At 29.5% G+C, this 20,996-nt stretch overlaps 1 protein-coding gene across 13 annotated transcripts in view; it reads right to left on the bottom strand.

The window, feature by feature from the left end:
* LOC113510608 (small conductance calcium-activated potassium channel protein) overlaps window positions 1-20,996 on the bottom strand; it is a 266,010-nt gene that overhangs the window by 181,707 nt on the left and 63,307 nt on the right. Inside the window, exon 2 of one of the 13 annotated variants that reach the window (XM_052896244.1) lies at window positions 17,674-17,798. The exons of the other annotated variants lie outside the window; for them this stretch is intronic. The gene's annotated coding sequence lies outside the window, so the exon portion shown is untranslated. The remainder of the gene's footprint in view (window positions 1-17,673; window positions 17,799-20,996) is intronic. 13 annotated transcript variants of the gene reach the window in all.

Genomic DNA, 20,996 nt, shown 5'->3' with positions numbered 1-20,996 from the left:
AAAAATTATAACCTCACGCAGATAAAAATGGCATAGACAATGCTTTATAAAGTGATAGGAAATCAAATATCTCTTTTAAATACTCGTATTGAAGGTGTATTACAACAGGATATCTCATTAATGCTTAGCCCAACTTATCTTCAAACACTTTTATATTGTAAGCTTCATAAATTTTTATAACATTTATCTTAAATTTTTTTGAATTTTATAGAATAAAAATTACTACCTGTATTTTTACAGCTTTAAAATTTGGCCCTTAAAAAATATTATTTAGTTTCTTTTTTACTACTCTCACTTCTGTATATACAGGTACAATACAGTTGTATGCATACATGTACATACAATATAACGTTCATAGCAAAACACTATAATAATGATGTCCACACGAAGCCATAAAAAGTAATGCAGCTTCATTCACTTTTAATGGATATACATACGATTTTATCACATTATGTTAGAGTATACCTACTCATACATAATAGATAGGTAATGGAGTAAATATGTTTTTCTCATAGTCAATCAATATATTCCGGTCACGCAGAAAGTTTCTAGTTATATTATAATATAAATGTACAAAATTGAACTAAAATAACTTTTAAAATTGCCATGCTGACGATGTAATTCATTTGTTAACAAAAACTATTTTGTAGCAGAATGTTTTTTTTTTAAACTGTTAGTTTTTAAAAAAACAAAATTCTACCGAAACTGAACTCATACTATGCCATATTGATAACACAAGTCGACTACAAGAAAGAGCCTTCCTAAGTAATCATTTAAAATTACGACTTCTGTTGAAGAGAGTCTAACAATCAGAAATCTAGGCAAAGGAAAAGACAAGTTTCCACATAGACCATGGTTGAAATAAAATTTTTATTTTTTATAACATAGGAGGCAAACAAGCATGCAGCTCATCTGATGGTGAGTTTTTTGTTACTTTTGAGTTAAATCGATAAGAGCGCAGTTTTTATTAAAGTAAGAAATATAATTCGTATTTCAGCAAATTTTATGTATTTATATTGTCACTGTAATTTCAAATAATCGAAATATCTTATTCGATACTTATCATAATGCAATAATATTATATAATATATTATCCGTTACTTTGTTAAAAAAATAATTTATTCATTTTATAATTAATAACTCTTTTAATATTATAATTTTCGTAAATATACTTTAAAATAACAATTACTTACAAAAACATGATCACATTCACTTAGATTCAAATTCGCACCGAAACAACAATACATGTAATATTTTTTAATTAAATATAGCAATCATACATATATTGTACCAGAGGGAGACTTTGTACAAAAGTCGATTGCTTGGGTACCTCTGTCCCATTCGTGTTTCAACCGTGAAGCAGTTGTGTTTGCATGGCTGTGTTTCGGTTTGAAGGGTGGGATATGGCGTGAATTTACTGGGTACAGAGGAATAACACCTGAGTCCTCAGGAATGGCAACGCATGGGGATATCATGGGCGAAACAGTATACTCTGTTACGTCCATGGTACTGCTCATGTCTATAGGCGACGGTTACCACTTTCCATCAGGTGGGCCGTCAGCTTGTTTGCTATTCTAAGTTTTATAAAAAAAAAAAAATATTAGTTAAAGAATACTTTATGCAAAAAATATGAATAAATTATCTGTATCTGTCTCTCTGCATTATCTTTGATTATGCTATTGTTGTTTCGACTTAACGTTACATTGTCTGGCTTTATTTGCTTGTTCTTGTGAAAACTGATAATTAATTTACACAACTTATCTACCACACTCAGTCTAGCAATAAAATATGCAGTAGCAACCCTGAATACAAAATTTGTTGGGAATTTAGCAATAAAACTAACATAAAAATACATCGTGTATCTTTCTGTCAGAATAAGTTCATTTTATCTACGTTATTATTATAATAAATATATAATACAGCAATTATTATCTATTATAAGCTATTAATATCTATAGCTAATATCTATTTTAAAATCTCATATTTTGTTGTACAAAAAAAATATATGATTATTATTTTCTAAGTGACTCTAAAAAGAGTAAAGTAATCAATTCATCTAAATTGGTTTTGTGTACGTATTGCGCTGTATCTTCATATCTTATATTCTGAATTAATTTTAAGTGTTTTCGTAATAAATATATTTATATTTTTTTTTTTCAAAATTTAAGACCATATTTTATGTTGTGAAAACAAAAGAACAGTAAAACATTTTGTATATGTATTAGTATGTTTAATACGGTGTTCCTAATATAATTATATATATTATTATACTTCTGTGTAAAATTAAGTTTGCTATTTTTTTACCTCTTTAGTGATTAAGGAACCAATTATCATTAAATTGATTATAAGCGCAGTAGTAGTGAGAATATAGAATATTTTTTATGTCCCAGTTACTATTACTACTTAGTTATTTTCAGATTTCTAGAAAATTGCGATTTTGTCATCGTATCTAGATAAAGATATTATACCTTCAGCATTCTAGGTTACACTAGCTAGCTAAATCCTAAAAACAAAAATATTCTAAGTGTGTGTCGTCGTAATTATATAACAATACTGTTATTATGTGTCGTATTACTTATTTTAACAAGGTGATTCACACAATCAATTAACAAATTATTTTTAGTACGTGACACTTCATTTAAATGCAAGTCTATTTCTGTTATAGAGCGTTGCACTTTGGGAAAGGTATTGAATGACTCAACGCTCAAAATATCGTAGAGTAACATCAAGGAAGAGAAATTATACTACGTACGGTTTATTTGTTATTTATTTTATAAGATTTTTTATGAAAATAAACTCTACCGTGGCTTTATCGCCGCAGAAAATTCGGTAATTCTTTTTTAGTAGATGTGTGCGTCATAAGAAAAACCCATAGTTATAATTTCAAATTTCTAACCCAAGTGATTGCCAGCGTAGAACATTGTGCGCGGGGTTATCATTCCATTTTCATAAAGTAATAAAATCGCAAAAAGGCAAGATTTATTTACAGAAATATTTTTTAAAGATGTCTGAAAATGAACTCAATAATTTTTTTAATACTTTATTATTTCGATTCTACTTATAATATAGTCTGATTATATAAGGACTACTAATTCGCATATTCGTAAGACCATAGCCGTAAGGTATAGAGTTTTAAAATCCCGTATCATGATATTCGTTAATATTTATTTCAGAAACCGATGAATAGACTTTAACGAAATTTTGTAGATATGCATCTTTTCCTCGAACTTGAGTTAAGAATAAGTAATTTTTATCCTGATAATGGACCTATAAGAAGAAAAATGTCGTTTGTCAAATCAACGTATTCTTACTATTATTATAAATGTGTAAATGAGCTTGTTTATTTATTCATTTGTTACCTCTTAGCACTTTAATGGCTTAACAAATTAATATAAAATTTGATAATCACGTACTTACTATATGAGATGAAGAAGGGCATTGATTCCTTTTTATCTCTGCTAGTGATTATATCCCAATCACGTGGACGAAGTCGCGGGTAAAAGTTAATATTATATATTATAAAGATGGAAATGCTGTGCAAAAAAATATTTCACTTACAATTTGGAAAATCCTCTTTGAGATTATTCTCTAATTTAGATGAAATTCATATAATATTTGTAAAATTATTTTAATTAAAAATGCATTTTGTTAATCTCCGTAGAAGCAGTGTCGATGTACTTAAAGTTATCTTATCTGATATAAATCAAATTCCATAATTTATATTAATTATATCATATTAACGTATGATACACTACTTCTAAAATCTAATATTATTTAAAAATCTATTCTAATATCCAATTTTGATATTGAGAGTACACTTCACATTTACGAGATTCGTACAAACATAAAACTATTTGATCTTTTATATACTTTTATACAGTCACTTGGCACTTAAACCAAAGGGTTAACTTAGATTTTCTTTTTGTATGAAAAAGGGCATTTTATGATGGTTCATCTTTAAAACCTTTTCCTTTAGAAACAACCCAAAACCCTACTTCTTATTTGGTTTTATAAGGTTCCATTAATATTAACAGCCTTTTTATTTCTAGCTAATTTTCACCTACGAATTCTTCCATGCGATCGGGATATATTATTTGATCGGAATAAGAAAGCCTATGTTTTTTTTTTTTACCCCAAATTGTACGTATATACCAAGTTTTATAATGATTGGATGAGTCATTAAAGCACCAACATATAACAAACAAATTAACTTTCACATTTGTAATATCCTAAATTTCTATAAAATGTTCTATATTTATAAAATCATCTGTTCTGATTACCTAAAAAAAACAGCAAAACTTCTAAGCCTAGAAAGCTAAAGGGGCATAGGTTTATCTTATAAACTAAGCAACTATTGAAAAAAATTTAAAAAAATCAAACTTAAAGGGGAAATACCCTTTTACAGACCCTGCGCGTAAAGACGTTAGAAACAGCTAGTATAAATATCCAAATAAAGATAAGAATTGACAATTTAGTGTTATATAAATAAATAGTTATTTTATAGATTAAAGTATAATATTTTATTACATATTATTATTGTGTTTAATTAGTATGCGTGAGAGATGATATTACAAACAGTAATGATAAATATGTAAGTGGTAACCGTCGCCTATAGACATAAGCAGTACCGTGGACATAACAGAGTATACTGTTTCGCCCATGATACCCCCCATGCGTTGCCATTGTTGAGAACTCAGGTGTTATTCCTCTGTACCCTGCAAATTCACGCCATATCCCACCCCTCGAACCGAAACACAGCCATGCAAACAACAAATGATATAATACAATTATTATTTTATTTATCAAAACACATGTATATGAAGTACTTACTACTTATACTAATATGTATATCCTACTAAATATAACAATTGCAACAGCTTGTAAGAATGGATAAATGTGAAAATTGTTCTCTCTACATACATACATACATATCTGTCACGCCTGTCTCCCATTAGGGTAGGCAGAAACAATGGAACGCCAAATGCTCAAAGGTTAGGCTAGGTTTATCTCTCTCTTTCACACAAAAATGGCTGAATGAATTTGAATAAAATTTGTTACATGTATAGGTTATATTCTAATTTAGCATATACTTTATTCAATATCTATATTATGAAATACTACTCAAAAGATTTAAAATAAGACAAAAGAAGAATTTTGGAACAAACCAGAATATACAAATTCTGTCAGCATTTATCTCTTTAAATTTCATACCGACTTTATTTCCTATCAGTTTAAGTAATTGGTGGCTTCCTTCCAAAAGTTTATGTGGTTGTTGTAAAGTGTTGCTTTCCATGTTGCCAACAAATTAACTTTGTAAGATTCAAACTTTGTTAATAACAGTAATGGTCATAATTTATTAGGTACATTTCTCAACACGCGTGGTTAATAAAACGGTTTATAACGATTTATATTATAGTAAATTTAAGATTTTTAAGTGACATATACGTAATTAAAAGAAATATTGTAAATATGTTTAATGTAGACATTATTCACCGTTTGGACCCGCGACTTCGTTCACATGCAATTCAATCAGTAACTTCAGTTTAAAATCAGTAAATTAAATTTTTTTTAATAACTTTCTATTCAAAATAATAATTTTTAAATATAACTGTTTTTATTTCTTATAGCGTTATTAGTAAAATGATTAATTTTCCATGTCATTGATTATCAATATTGTGATAATTATTAAATACTGTGTACCACATTTTATACAATTTTTGAAACAATATAAAGTTATTTAATTTGTGTTTGTAAAAGTTATTGTTTTGGCTTTTATAACTCTTATAAAAAACCTAACGCTTTGTCATTTTTCAAATATTTTTTGATACAAACTTAAATGTAATAATTGCGTATTTTAGTAATGTATAAAAATTATACATATACTGGTGTCTAATTTTATGACAGAAATACCCTAACGGAAGACAGACGTGATAGATATGTACGTATGTAAGTAGTAAAGCCTTACCCATTTCTACCGCGAAAGAACAATGTGCTATTATATTCCACTCTGGAGGGAGATATCCAGTGCAATCCCTAACACAAAGACATTTCAACTTTGTCCTCAGGAAGGGTGCCATGTATAAAGGGTGCCATGGGTTTCACAGTGTATTTTGAAATATCCATAGCTTTATTCATGTGGCTTTGTCATATTAATATGCTTAGGTGACAAAAGGCCTCCAGGGAGGTTACATCCCAGTGTTTATTATAACAGCTTCGAAGATTTGTTCTCCTTACGACTTGCTTTTGCAAATCTTCAAAGGTACATAGGAAATATTGTACAGATTCGTTTCAAAGAAGCAAGCAATATGTATCTACTTTTTATTTGCGATATAATTTAATAGGAACTGCTGCTTTGGTGTGAAGTACGGTCGGGTACTCCTTAGGTGAACTTGTTTACTTTATTACAATCAGTATATATAATATTGAACAGCTTGACCTATGATTTATTTATTTATAATTTATATTTATGTGTGATCCACTGTATTATTAACATGAATTAGAATATACAGTGTACTATATTTTAATCCAGAATATTAGGCATGTATGATTCGTTAAGTATGTTCAGTTCATACATCTGAATAGGTATGTAAACATGTTTACAAACCTTAACATTTATAATATTCTAAAACGGGTCTAAATTCTAACAACCTCTATGTCACAATATAAACAACTAATAATGATAAATACAATAAAAGATATTTTGTACAACAACATCTAGTTCCAAACTAAGTAAAGATTGTACTAAGATACAAGACAACTGACAGAAGATACTTAAATACAATACTTTTTAAATAGTATATAATTATTCAATATAGATACATATTATTATATAAGAAAGACTCCGATCAATATACCGGTGAACACAAATGTTCGCAGTCTACAAAAATCTAACCTGCAAGCATCGATCATCAGATGATAAAGTGTATTTATTAATCGCTAAACCAGCAAGGTCATCAGTATTTGTACTTACGAGTTATTGCTTCGTTTATGTATGGTATAAAAATGTATATTAAGAATACCAGTTCTAATAAATTATACGACAAATTAATTATACAAATTAACTGACTTGTACTACAAATTACTCTGAATAGCGATATCGTACTTCAGAAATTGTGTCAACTGTCTACTTGTCGTCCTCGTGAAATATAAAAAGACATAATTAAAGACGGTACAATCTTATTTCTATTGTGATATTTGAATTGTGAAATTTCTATTCAATTTCAATTTTAATAATTCAGTCACTATACACTGGTATCTATATAAAATACTCGTAGATATAACGGAGCGGTTGATTGTGAGATTTATTTATTTTATTTTATACTAGTTTTTAATCGCAATTTTCTAAGCTTGAATTTTTAATCAATGAAATGGATCAATTCTCTTATGGAAGATCATGATAAAACATGTGCCAGATTTTTAGCTCGACCTTCAGGAATACAATTGTAAACATCCGCATCAAATTTGATGTAATAGTTTTTACGTAATGCCGGAATAAACACACTGACAGATAGACAGACAAAATTCTAAAATTAATTGTTTTATATTCCATTGCATATCAGTTTGGTTTTTAATATCTCCTTTATAAGTTTATTACACACAAGATATTAAAGAAAGGTATGCAGTAGTTATATTATTATTTATATAATAATATGTACTATAATATATACATATACTTATAAATATATTATTATGATATGTATACATATCATAATAATCCTATCAGTCATTAATTGCCCACTGCTGAACATAGACCTCTCCCTATTGGGGGATTTTGCCAATAGCTGTCATGTTTGACAGGCGGTTTGCCAACCGCACTTAGGCTTTAGTGATGTTTAAAGAGAGACACTGCTCCCCATCCCTCGACCAATAAAATTCCTTAGTCGCCTCTTAGGACACCCACGCGAAGAGAAGGGGTGACCCTTTTTTATGCCGGGACCACACAGTAATGTATACCTACACAGATACTTTATTGCACACCCTAATATCTACGGATACAAAGTGAATGTAAAAGTAATGATAAAAAAAACGTATAAAAAGTATCAGTATAAAAAGATTTTGTACATTTATATACAGTTGGTAGTAATCATCGTCATACAGGTTACTAATAGAAAGTGCCCAGTCTGGTTAGATAGCATTTATTCGAATAAGTAAAATAGCCTCACTTGATTAAATGCACCACAATTCTAATAAACAATGATAATGATGAAATTGTAATCTAATTTGTGTTGTGAGAGTTTTTGTTTTTTTAAAACAAACAAAATTAACATTCTATCAACTTGCTGATATTTTTTTTATGTTTTTCTTTTTTTAAATGAAATGTCTGTACTTATTTTCCTGAGGGCAATGTAGAAACTTTTTGTAGAAAGTTGGTACTCTTTACCCTTTTTAATTTACTTAGTGAAACACGTGACAGTTGTAATTTAATTAAAAGTTGCGAACAAACTCAGTAATATATAGATATATTTATGTTAATTTAAATGAATTACTGTTGGAGTTGATCAATCTAAAAACTTTCGCATTCTGTTGATAAGACTAATTAATTAAATATGTATGTTTGTAATTATAATCTAAATATTAATATTTTACTTTATCTAATATACATTTTTCATATATTAATTATATTAGGATTATGGCTAATATTTATGATAGAACTATGATAATTTACCTGGGGTATTACGTTTCGATTAGTTTACACTGGTGGTAAACTGATGCAGCGATGTCTTCGCTTTTTAGGCAGCAATATTTCTACTATTGTTATATTTCACACAAATTGTGTTCAAATGTTAACAAATTTTCCTAAATGATCACGTTAATTCCCACCTTTTATAAGCCATAAAACACACAACAAAAAAGTCTAAAAGTATATATATTAAGTAAATATATATTAAGATTTTTATGTATTTAAAAATTTCACATAATCTTAATAATTAGAACAAATAACTTGTAATAAAAAAAAATTCTAATTCTAAATTAATTATCCAATAACTATAAATCTAAGATTCCATTATAATATGATAAATAAAATATACGCTTTGAATTCAAAATATATGCTATTTAAGTAAAAACACGATGAAAATAATACAACTTTTTTATTTACCTACCCACAGTATTATTGAGGATATTTCTATCTGATAATAAGATAATCCGATTCTTATAAGAACTATAGAACATAGGAAGCCTACAAAAAAACCTTTAATAAGTAGCATTATGGCTTGAGATATTAAAATGTCTCTATTCAATACTGTGCAAAATATGTTCAAATCTAAAATCACAAACACAACCAACACCTGAATATTCAAAATTGGTTTAGAACTACAACAATGACAAGATTCATATAGCCAAAGTATTATTTATTGTGAATTTATTCGTTTTGAATTTATACTAATAATTATACTATTTCATTTTGTATATATTAGAATGTCATCTTTATGACTAGGATCACGAAAACGAAAAAAAATAATTTATTGTGTCGACTGCAACTATTTTTCGTGCCGGTTATGAACCTTTATATGAACTTGGAGTATACAAAATATCGTGCCGAGCATAGTTAAACTGTCAAAGGGGAAGTATTGAAAGTCATGTATTAATAAATATGTCATGAACAAACTGCACACACGAAAGAAACCTAAAGAACTTAAGAAGTTAGAGGACATTATACAAAATAATGGATAAGGTATTTTTACAAATGAAATTTCAATTATTTATATCACTATTTTTTATACTTGGCACAGTTAGTAAATAACTTAGCAAAATTAATAACTAAAAAAGTTAAGAAACACGTCTATGAGTATTGAATAAAATAAGTACTTTTTGAAACTCATATACATACATACATGAACACTAAACGCTATACTCCTTTTTAGGCAGTCGTGAAATTAATATTTATTTTATTTATTTAGTTTAAAAAAAAAACTTTATAAATTGGAATAAAAAACAATAAAATGCATGCACGTACATTTTTGAGCACACTTCTAATATCAGGTGTATATACAATACATAATACTTAAGACTTACCTATTTAGTCGTAGTTTTATATATTTTTGTATACGGAAAAATGAAGTATTTACAGGTTATAACATATTTACATTTAATTGTTATAAGAAATGGGGAATTAACGTCATTTTGGTAAATTATTGTATATTATTATTAGATTAATTATAATCTAAAATATCTCGACGTTTCGACCAGATTATACTGGCCGTGGTCACAAATAAACAAATGTAGCGCTGTCATATCTTCGCTTCCAAGATCCACTTGGTATTTTTCTACCCATTTATACTGCTATGGCGAATTCTCAAATGTCAGCCCATCTAATGAAAAATATTCTGTCGTCTATTGACATAAATAATAATAATGGTACCATGGATCAATGACACCTACGTTACCCATAATATGTCCTTCCTGAGATTTCTTAGCCTTCAGATCAAATATATCACAGCAGAAATAATTAATACGTTTCAATAAACAATAACCTTTCCTCTATCCGTAGGCACTGATGTGATATTTTTGTAGATATATATTTTCAATATTGTCAATACCAGTTACGAATGATTAATGAATAAATATGAGAATACCCTGTATGCACTGTAATATTATCCAAATAGTATACGAAATATTTCATTCGTACCTACATTTTTAATAAATTTTTGCACATCTCTTAAAGGGGAATGTAGTTTTTATTTTGAACATATTGTAGATAATTTATACTGTATATTATGAATTATCATCAGCATTTCTTTATTGATTTATATATATAGGGAACAAGAGTCTCCACCCTTACGTTGTAGATATATCATTAATACGCACCAAGCACTTTTCGTCTCCTTCGTTGTGCGTACGACCAAGGAGTGGAACTCTCTCCCTGCTTATGTTTTTCCATTCAAATATAATCTGCACCAAATTAAGGCAAATGTGAATAGGTTATTCGTGGGCCCGCGAACGAGATTGTGATCAATCGTGCGACTCTTCAATAATAAAAATATACCCCTATATCTTTTCTGTTTATTTGTTTTTAGAATATTTTTTTTTTTTTTGTATTTAAAACATTAATGAACTAGTCGGTCGGTAAAAAAAATTAACAATAAATAAGGATTAATTTTATAAATAAAATAATTCCAAGCTGTGCCAAAAAATAATAGCATTTAGATATATTTTACTTGACAACTAGCAGTTTTGTATCCGCAAATAAAAAAACAGCCTCAGTCACCACAAAATTATATAGGTATTTACACAGTAAATTCAATCACGAAGAATTATCAAAATCGGTTAACAAAAAATACCTTCTTTGTTTGAAATCACTTAAAAACACACTGAAATACTAAGGTTTAGTACTTATAAGCGTTTCATTCATTCATTATTATGGCATTCTAATTAATCCTATTCACTATTGACAGAATAAAAATAACATCCAAGAAAAAATTTTGAATGGTATTTTATTTTATAAATTAAATTATATTTCTCCGACGTCTGATTGTATCTGAAGGACTGTTCGGAAATAGGCTATCACTGACCGATTGCGCTCCATTGAATATCCGATAGGTAATCAAATGGTTTCTAAAACATTTTAAATTGCCTTTTTATCGTTAGCGTATTGATTATGATCAGTTGATTGACGTATCTGGTATTAAATTTAGGGATGCCCATTTTTCCCACTCCGATACTTTATGTTTATATTAGAAACATACATAACTTTGTATAAAACAAGCTTTTGCCCTCAATTTCATATGCATTTATATTGAACGTTTATAAACCATTTACCAGAGTTCCGAAAATACAGCTGTAAAAATTGCATTTATTTTAGTGAAGTTGGTTTTACGTAATGTAGTTGATTTTCTATTGCTTTTAATAAGATCCCTCTTATGTTTCTTTGATATACCCTATTATAAATATTGTCCATAGTTAAGTAAAATATTGATAAAATGAATTGCATATAATAGAAATAGTCGAAGTTATTCCCCTGAAATTTAAATATATGAGTCTCTAAGTGACTGGAGTGTCGTTAGAGGTCTCCCTAGATGGACATATATCGACCAAATAGGCGACGTGCTGAAGAAGAACCAAATTAAAAATACCTGTAACTGGCGAGCATGTATGAAAAGATTGATGAATGTAGAGAAAGCGAAAAAGGCTTCTTTGAATTAAAGCATTTGGCCTTCCATTGTTTCTGCCTACCCTAATGGAAGACAGACGTGCCTAATATGTATGTACGTATTTTCCATTAGTTTAATCACATTCTTTCCATTTTTTCTTTAAAACATATTTAACTTGTCAAAAATGTCTTCTCCGAATGTTATTAATATTTGTAAAACAATGAATTTTTGCCAAGAAAGCTTGCATGTCATAAAGGCATTGTAGAGAGTCAATAAAAAACGCGATGTCATATTTCAATACCAATGGTCGCATACAAATAACAACTATAAAATCATTTCAAACATAAATATAAGTTACAACAACCTATCCCTATTAATATAAACGTAAAACTGTGGTTATTTGTTTATTTATTAGTTACATATTAGCAATTTAGCGACTCAACAAAAAGTCTTAAAATTCAAATAGAGAAGACTATGAGCTACATGTTGTTTCGGTCAATCAACGTACTGCGGTCACGCGAACGAAGCTGCAAATAAAAACAAGCACATACATGATGATTAACAAACTATCTATTCTTCCATCCATCTATGAAAGAGGAACTTCAATCACACAAAAATAGCTCAACGGATTTGAATGAATTCAAATACACATGTAGGTCATGTATTCTTACTACTTTATATCAATATATAAAGTGCCTTGCGTGCATGGATACTTTTATTACTGACTCAAATGGGTAAATTCGTGGGACACAACAAGTTAGTAATAATTCTTTAAAAATATTTGCCATTACAACTATTATTAGTAATATTTTTGATAGCTACATAATGTTTAGTTCGATTCCAAGTATTATAATATGTGCTTCCATCAGCAAACTAACGAAAATTAATTATTACTCGGAACTAAGTCCCTATTACTGTTTGTACAACCTAAGCTGATTTACCCACCAAAGTTTGTTTGGATTTAATTGAAATGTTCTCATCGTATCCCGAACTTAAATATACCAATTGAAGCAAAATACGTTTTCGTTGTTATATAATACATATAAATACCACTGGACACGTTATACAGCGACATATGGCACCAAACTCAGCGCAATTTGCACTACAAGTACTAAGGAAACGAATAGACATATTTTGGTATTTTCTTTGTTATATGAATAAATATACGAATACAAATATTATGTGGAGATCAAACTTGTGGCCATTGCAATGTGAGGCGATGGGTTAAACCGCTACCCCACCAAGGTCATCAAGCATATATCATATTGCGCAAAGCTTGGAATTGTTATGCATTTTTTTTATCTTAATAGTTTTTTAGTTAGATACGTAGATGCTGCTTTAGAAATTCGCTCTACTTTTGGAATGCAACTAATCACCAATCGTCAAATAATCTGTCCGTTTCGATAAAAATTATTATCTTTAATAAAATCTTTAAAAAAACTCTTTCTTCCTTCGTAAAAAGAAAAAAAAAATGTAAACAAAAAAATTACAAAAAGCAAATAAATAATAATGGAGGCCTTCTCATATAATTTTCAATGCTCCATAATGAATTATCTTAATGAGGTTAATCTGACTATAAGATTAATCATTATATTTAATTAACTATCTTAAACCCAAGAGGCATTCTCTATCAGTCAATCAAGCAGATAGATTGTTGGCAATACAAATAGTAATTCATGTCAAGAAGAAAATGTCTCTGAGGAAAAAATAAGTAAAGTATAAATATGTTTTAAAATATACTCTTTATTGAGATTTCTTCTTGAAGTTTTAAAAAGTAATATAAAATGACCTCACAAAATTATTTACTTATTTTAGTCATTTAAGAAAGTAAATAAAAATTTAAAAACACAGAATTTATGAGTACGAGTATATGAGTCAGGGAGATGATGAGCACATTACGATTAATAAACTGGCATTTTCGTGAGTATATTTTAATTATGACACTTTTGAATATGAACCGTGAAAAGTACAGTTATATGCGTATTTGTATTTTTTTAAATAATCTATATTTTTTTAGGTAATTAAAATGTAAAGTAACTTGAATGAGATCGCTATTTAGCTAAAAAGCCACCCATTGTCACCTATTTATCTTGTTATTTTTGTAATTAAGTATCCATTTTATTTGTGTATATACTATTAATCTTTATTATCTATATCACTGCTTGAAAGGAACAATAAAGAGTTTTCATTCATTCATTCATTAAAACCCCTCTGTCATATATAATAGGTATTTATCCTGTTATATATGACAGAGAGGTTGAAACATTTATAATTCGACTTGTGTATCTTAATAATTATGATGATATATTGTGTAAGAAATATTTTATTATAATACAAAGATATATTCAAAGATCTTACAATCAAAAGTAACATATAAGAAACACTTATCCGAACCCGACGTCTTTGTGTGAAGGCAAAATACACAATAATATTCTTCAGTAGTGGCATTTATGGAGTCATTTTTCCTTTATCGTTCTACCGTTTCGTTTCCCACCTTTCAACTAGGTACCGTTACTTATATTGTTCGTTGGACTTGAATGCTATGTAAATGAAGTATTTTCCGCTTGAGCTCCAAGGAATAGCTATTGTGGTCGCAAATGTATGCTAATGGTGCACTGACAGTTTTATTCTCTTCACATCAATCAGTGAATATAGTTTATTTATAGAATTACCTATACTCGTGAAATAATTATCAGGTATTCTGATCCTATACCTTCTTATTCATAAACATGTCAAACGTCTTATAAACCTACTTTTGCTATTGCACTGTTTTGTCTCTTTCCATTGTGCTAAGTTCCCAGCTTGAAAGAAAGTAACAAAAGACTGTTGGTCTGGCCATGGAGAGCCAATACCCACAATTGGGTATACAAGAAATCTACCGGGTCAGACGCATGGGGCCCTGGGTACACTCCAGAACTTGGTTGTTACCTTCCTTATTGCAGCAGTATCGAATAAACTGGCTCACTCACCTTATGTACCGATATGCTTTCACGTAGGCCGGCCGACTGAACAGCAGCAGTTCCAAGATGGAGAATGCGAAGCAATGTGAACTTTTTCGCACCACAAGACACTAGAATCCACACACTTCACCAGTGAATAGTACAAATATCCATACAGTTTTTTGTCACAACATAAAACAGAAACGTTCAGGGTGCAACTTGAATGTAGGTACTGACGCTTTTGGGTTTTATAAGTTTTTTAATTAAACATGGCAGTGATAGAAGCTGCGAACGGAGACACTCGCGCGCGTTGACATCACCGAACCGCGCGAACAAAAACTCTTCGTTCCTATTGGCTGTCGCCTCGACATCTTCGGGCATGCGCAGAAAAGCCGCGCAAACATTTCGCGCGAGATTTGAGTGAGCCTTATGCAACACCCACTGCAATACGGAATCGCAACCAAGTTACGGCCCAAACAACTGTAATAGTTAATATAGAATTGTAGGAGGTTTCAGTTTTTATGAATAAGAGGGTTAGTATTTATATAATTTATGGTTTTTATCTCTTTATTACTACTGCTTATCTTAATATCAGAAATTATATCAATTGTTATTGTCTTTCTTGTCCATTATGGGTGTATTGTACATGGTCTTACAATTTACTAATAATATAATTAAACCCTTATACTCCCCTCTTTTGAAAATACGTTATTATTTTTTCTTTTTTTTTTTAGTTTTTGACACACATATTACGTTAGAACTCCAAATCAAAATATAGAAAGAAAATTACCATATAAAATGGGTAAATCCAATTGCGATGTCTATGACAATATAGTCTTATGTTTTTTTTTTTAACTATAAATAACAAATAGGTTAACAAACCACCCGATAATAAGTGGTGACTATCATTTATCTTAATAATGTAAATAAGATAAGGAATTTGGAGCAAACTCTAGAAATGGGCAGATCACAATAGCAGTTACTACTACTAATCGTGTAAGAATAGTTGCCAGAGGGTCTCAAGAATTCCTAGGCTGTCTATGTTATAAATACGAAGGCTTTTGATGCACCAGAAGATAGCTTTATTTGTTTACCAATGGAGGCTCTCAAATAAATAGTATTTTTTTAATATTTGTAACCTAATAACTCCGTCATTTACAAACCGAATTAGAAAATTTGTTTTTTACCTGAAAGGGTATACTTTCAGATTAGTTCTGTAGAAATTTTATCAAATATTAAATGTTCCAAACATGTACATGTACATTACTGCTTATGTCTAAAGGCTACAGTTACCACTTTCTATCAGGCGGGCCAGTGGGCCAGCTTGCCACTCCTAGTTGCATGAAAAAAAACATAAATTTGATAAATTCAAAGATTTAAGCTGAGATTCAATCTTAAGAGATTCGGCCGCAGTCAAGCGTTGTCCAACTAAGATATAACCGCATATAAATAAATCGTATAAATATTGAAATTAAAATACTGAAATTGGTTAAATACCAATATTATAAATTGTTCAAGTATATGTGTATATATTAATACAAAATATTTAATTCCAAAACTCACCGACACATTATCGTTGTCCTTAGGGAATACTATTTGAATACTATGTAAATAAGGTTGTGATTTTAATGTATTTCAAGTAGATACTCTAAAGAGAGTTTCTGATATCTCAAGAGTCTTAAAATACATAAAAAGAAGCTTTTATAAAATAGAAAATAAAAGTAACTTGACTCTCCGCTGTTGCCTTCAATAAGATGAAATCAGTCTTTTCCAATAACGTATATCAATTTATTTGTTTAAACAAATGTTTTTTATTTAACTTAAATTATTTAACACTGAAAATTAGCATCATCCCCTAAGAGGACATGACATATAGCTAAGCTAGCTAATACAATTTTACGACTTTTATGCCGATTTTAAATAAGAGCAGGAGGTTTTCAATTCATCGGAATCTTGAATTTTTTTATGTATGTTCCGCAATTACTCAATAAAACATGGACTAATTCGAAAAATCTTTTGTTTTTATCCGTAAGATATAATTAATATAAAGATAATTCAGTAAGTAATTATGGTTTGCCTAAACGATCGCGTTACTTCCCGTCTCTTACAAATAATTTTTGACATACAAAAGATTTAAATTTTCAACCTTTTGAAAATTTTGGGTCATGATAAAATAATCTCTGGATTATGAAGCTTATAAATTTATGCTTACTAAAATTAAATTCACTCACACGTGCGACTTCGATATGAGAAACCTCAGTGCACAATTTCATGTTTATGAACCTGCAAGTGTCGACGTACAGTTGATAATAATATATATAATAAGTAAGTTTCTCTTAAATATATATAAATACTAGCTATCTCTTACGGCTTTACGCACGCAAATCAGTTAATAACTTATGTGTTAGGATATAATCTGTCCGTATACAAAATTTCATTCAAATCCATTAAGCCGTTTAAGTGTGATGAATAACAAATATACAAAGGTTAATTTTCAACTTTCGCGTTGTTTACACATATTTTAAATATACCTCCGGGACTTAATTGGTACACTAATACGCGATAATTTGTTTAAACGCACTGTGGATATTCTGATTGCGGTGTGTAAGTTGGACTAGACAATAATAGTGACAGTGTGAGAGTACCCGAAAAGACTCCGCGAGCTGCCAAACGAAGATGCCGCTTACTTCAGTCCTGTCATGACCATGACATGGTGCAATCCACATCGAAGCATCGGCAATAAAGAAGCAGGTATGTAGGTACTATTTACCTGAAAAAAAATTTCATCACGTTAAGTCCCGATACTATATTTAAAACATACATGCCTCCAAATATTTTTACATTTAAATATACAAAAATTATGAAAACAATATTATTATTTACAGATAGAAAATAGTTATAATGCCTACAAACTGTTAAATAAGTAACAACGCATTGCCTATAATTATAGTAACATTACATTACATTTTACCCGCGCCTTTGTCCTCATGACCGGGATATGCTCACTGATCAGAATAAAAAGTAGCCTATGCTCTTCTCCAAATTCCATTCTATCTCTATACAAAAATTTGGTTCAATAAGTGAGGTGTTGTTACCTTAACAGACAGAGTTACTTTCACAATATTAATAGAATAAGATATACTAATAGAAAGAAATCACAGATCAAAGGTCAGCGTGATTATTAGATGGCAGTTAAAACAACCAAGTTATAAAAATTCAATGTATAAACAAACAACGGGGCAATTCGCTTTAATGGATCACTTGCGTAAATATCATTCGCCGAATGAGCACCATTTAACAACTCCGAGAAATGTGTTTAGGCTTAAGATTACCTTAAAATTTTAATTGTTTCTCATTTACACTGGCGACAAAGTTGTATTAGCCTTTAGAAACCGAAGTCGGGAAGTTTAATTGTTCGTTTCAGGAAGTAATTAGTGTGTTGGGAGAGTAAAAACTAATTGTTGTCTGTGACACTTATATTACTGCGAACGTAACAGGTACACAGGTAATATTACAGTTACTACTGTTTATTTTAAACTTTGTATACTTACTAATGGCTAATAGAGTAAAATGTTAAATCAGTTTAATAATGTAAAAGACGGGGATTAATTCGATTCACATATTTTACTGAAAATATGGAGCCATTTAGATTTAAACGGAGTTTAATTAAGATTAACGTACTTGCATGGTCTCTCTCCATTATTATCAATGTAACAATGAATATAATTTTTGTTTTTATAATACCATATAAGTATATATATCTATCATAGAGGTATAACCTAATCGCAAAATCCATTAATATAAAATAATTACTATATCTGTAATATATGTAGATAGTACTGTTGTAATCATTTAGTATCGATTATTAATCGTTAATTCAAATAGATCCATGAAGAATTACATTATATAATCGATAATCACTACATAGTATAAAACAAAGTCGCTATCGCTGTCTGTCTGTCCTATGTATGCTTAAATCTTTAAAACTACGCAACGAATTTTGAAGCGGTTTTTTTTTAATAGATAGAGAGAAATGATTCAAGAGGAAGGTTTATATGTATAATACATGCATAATATAGTAGAGAAACTCTGATAAATGTAGAGGTTTCTAATGTGATGTCATAAATAAACACATTCATGGCGCTTACATTGCAAACGCTGACTGAACGCCACGAGATAAAGCAAAATAATGTACTACAGTATTGTACACCTTAAAAAGGTCAACAAAAAAGTCCGCTATGGTATATGTCTATCTCTTTAGGATAACCTGCAATAACCATTTTTTATCGTTTACATTTTACGGAAAAAAATAGTTTTTTTTACGAAGAGATTCTAAATAATATAGTATAATTTTTATCCAATTAAGTATCTTAAATACATTGTCCATTTAATATAGATAAATATGGCTTTTTACAGTATGCAATTTAAATGAATATTTCCGAAGATATTACAGATTTAAAATGCAAGGACATAGCGGTGCGGCCGCGCTTCGCCCTGTAGCACTTTATCATGTTTATATTGTCTAATGACAAAAAAGCTGTAAACGTTGTTTATAAGGACATTCTGTAGTAGGTAGGTATATATAGTATCAGCATTGCACCCATGCGAAGCCGGGGCGGATCGCTAGTATTACATAGAGTAATGTACTGTTATAAGTTTAAGTGACCTAGACTAACATTTTTTGGTCAGATTGGCTATGTTCTATTTAAGGAAGGAAGTCTTCGAAACTAGAATATATGCATAAGACGAGTTATGAAAGTAAATGAAGAATGAGACATATTTTCTAACCAGCAATGACGACGAAAGACCAAAAGAAGGATAAACAATTAAAGTAATACGAATTGCAAGTACTGTACTATTGATTATTACACAATTCACAATATTGTTTTAAACTAGCTATCGATATTATCAATACTGTTAATAATATTGTATTGAATATTATTGATTTTATCGATTTATTCAGTAGTATTTATAGGAAGTTATCAATCGATACTAAAGAATCGATTAACAAATTATTATTTGGGCATCACTATATGGTATATAGTGGCACTAAATAATAACACTAAATAGCATCGATAAATATACAACGGCAACGGTAGCTGCTGTTGCTGGTAACATAGTTATTTTCCAGTCACTGGACCAGTAACTAACTTTACTAGTTATTCTTGCACACGACAACATTTGAAGGAAACTTTTCATGACATAGCAATTAGTCGTCAGGGGATAAATTAGTAGCAATAAATTAGTTTTCCAATACTTCTGGGTTCTGTTCAAGACAACTCTATAAATAGAGTTGATAGTAGGACTGACGATCCACGATTTCGTTCGTATAGTAACCGAAATAAATATCCGGATTTAGAATTCATAGAACGACCTTGTATCTTATTATTCGATCATCGATTCTGATAACACATTCACCAGTTTTTACCTAATAAAATTTCTTTAAATCCGTTCAGACATTTTTTCGTTATGATATAGAATATCAAACAGATTTCAATTCTAAAAAGACTGATTTGTGTTCCATCATTTATTTCAAATTGTTAAAGAGGGCTTGCCTTAATATTTTTATGTGAAAAGAGCTCACGATCTCGACCCTAATGATTGGGTACAATATTGCTATATATACTCGTATAGAAATAAAAGGTTGGAGGGTACTCTATTTGAATATTAATGAAATGACTAAAAATTGAACTTGATAATGAGGAGACATCATATTCTAGTGGCCAACTTTATGAATTTCAAAAAGTTGTTTTGAATCCAGACAACATTAAAAACCAAAGTTTTTATGAATCTTAAGGTAAGATGAAGCGAGATACGATGAGATCATGACATCCGTTATTGCAGAAAAGTTACTTGTCTTTGGTTAATGTATGTCAATTTAAGTATTACACATTATAGTAATCCTCAGCTTCAAATGAATTAATATCGGAAAAAAACAATTGAAATATATTTTTTCTCACTAGGTATT

Source organism: Galleria mellonella, unplaced genomic scaffold (genome assembly GCF_026898425.1).
Source record: "Galleria mellonella isolate WM207_F2 unplaced genomic scaffold, CSIRO_AGI_GalMel_v1 utg32, whole genome shotgun sequence".
Lineage (NCBI taxonomy): Eukaryota > Metazoa > Arthropoda > Insecta > Lepidoptera > Pyralidae > Galleria > Galleria mellonella.
The sequence above is the reverse complement of the archived record's forward strand: the minus strand, read 5'-3'. Positions and strand labels throughout refer to the sequence as shown.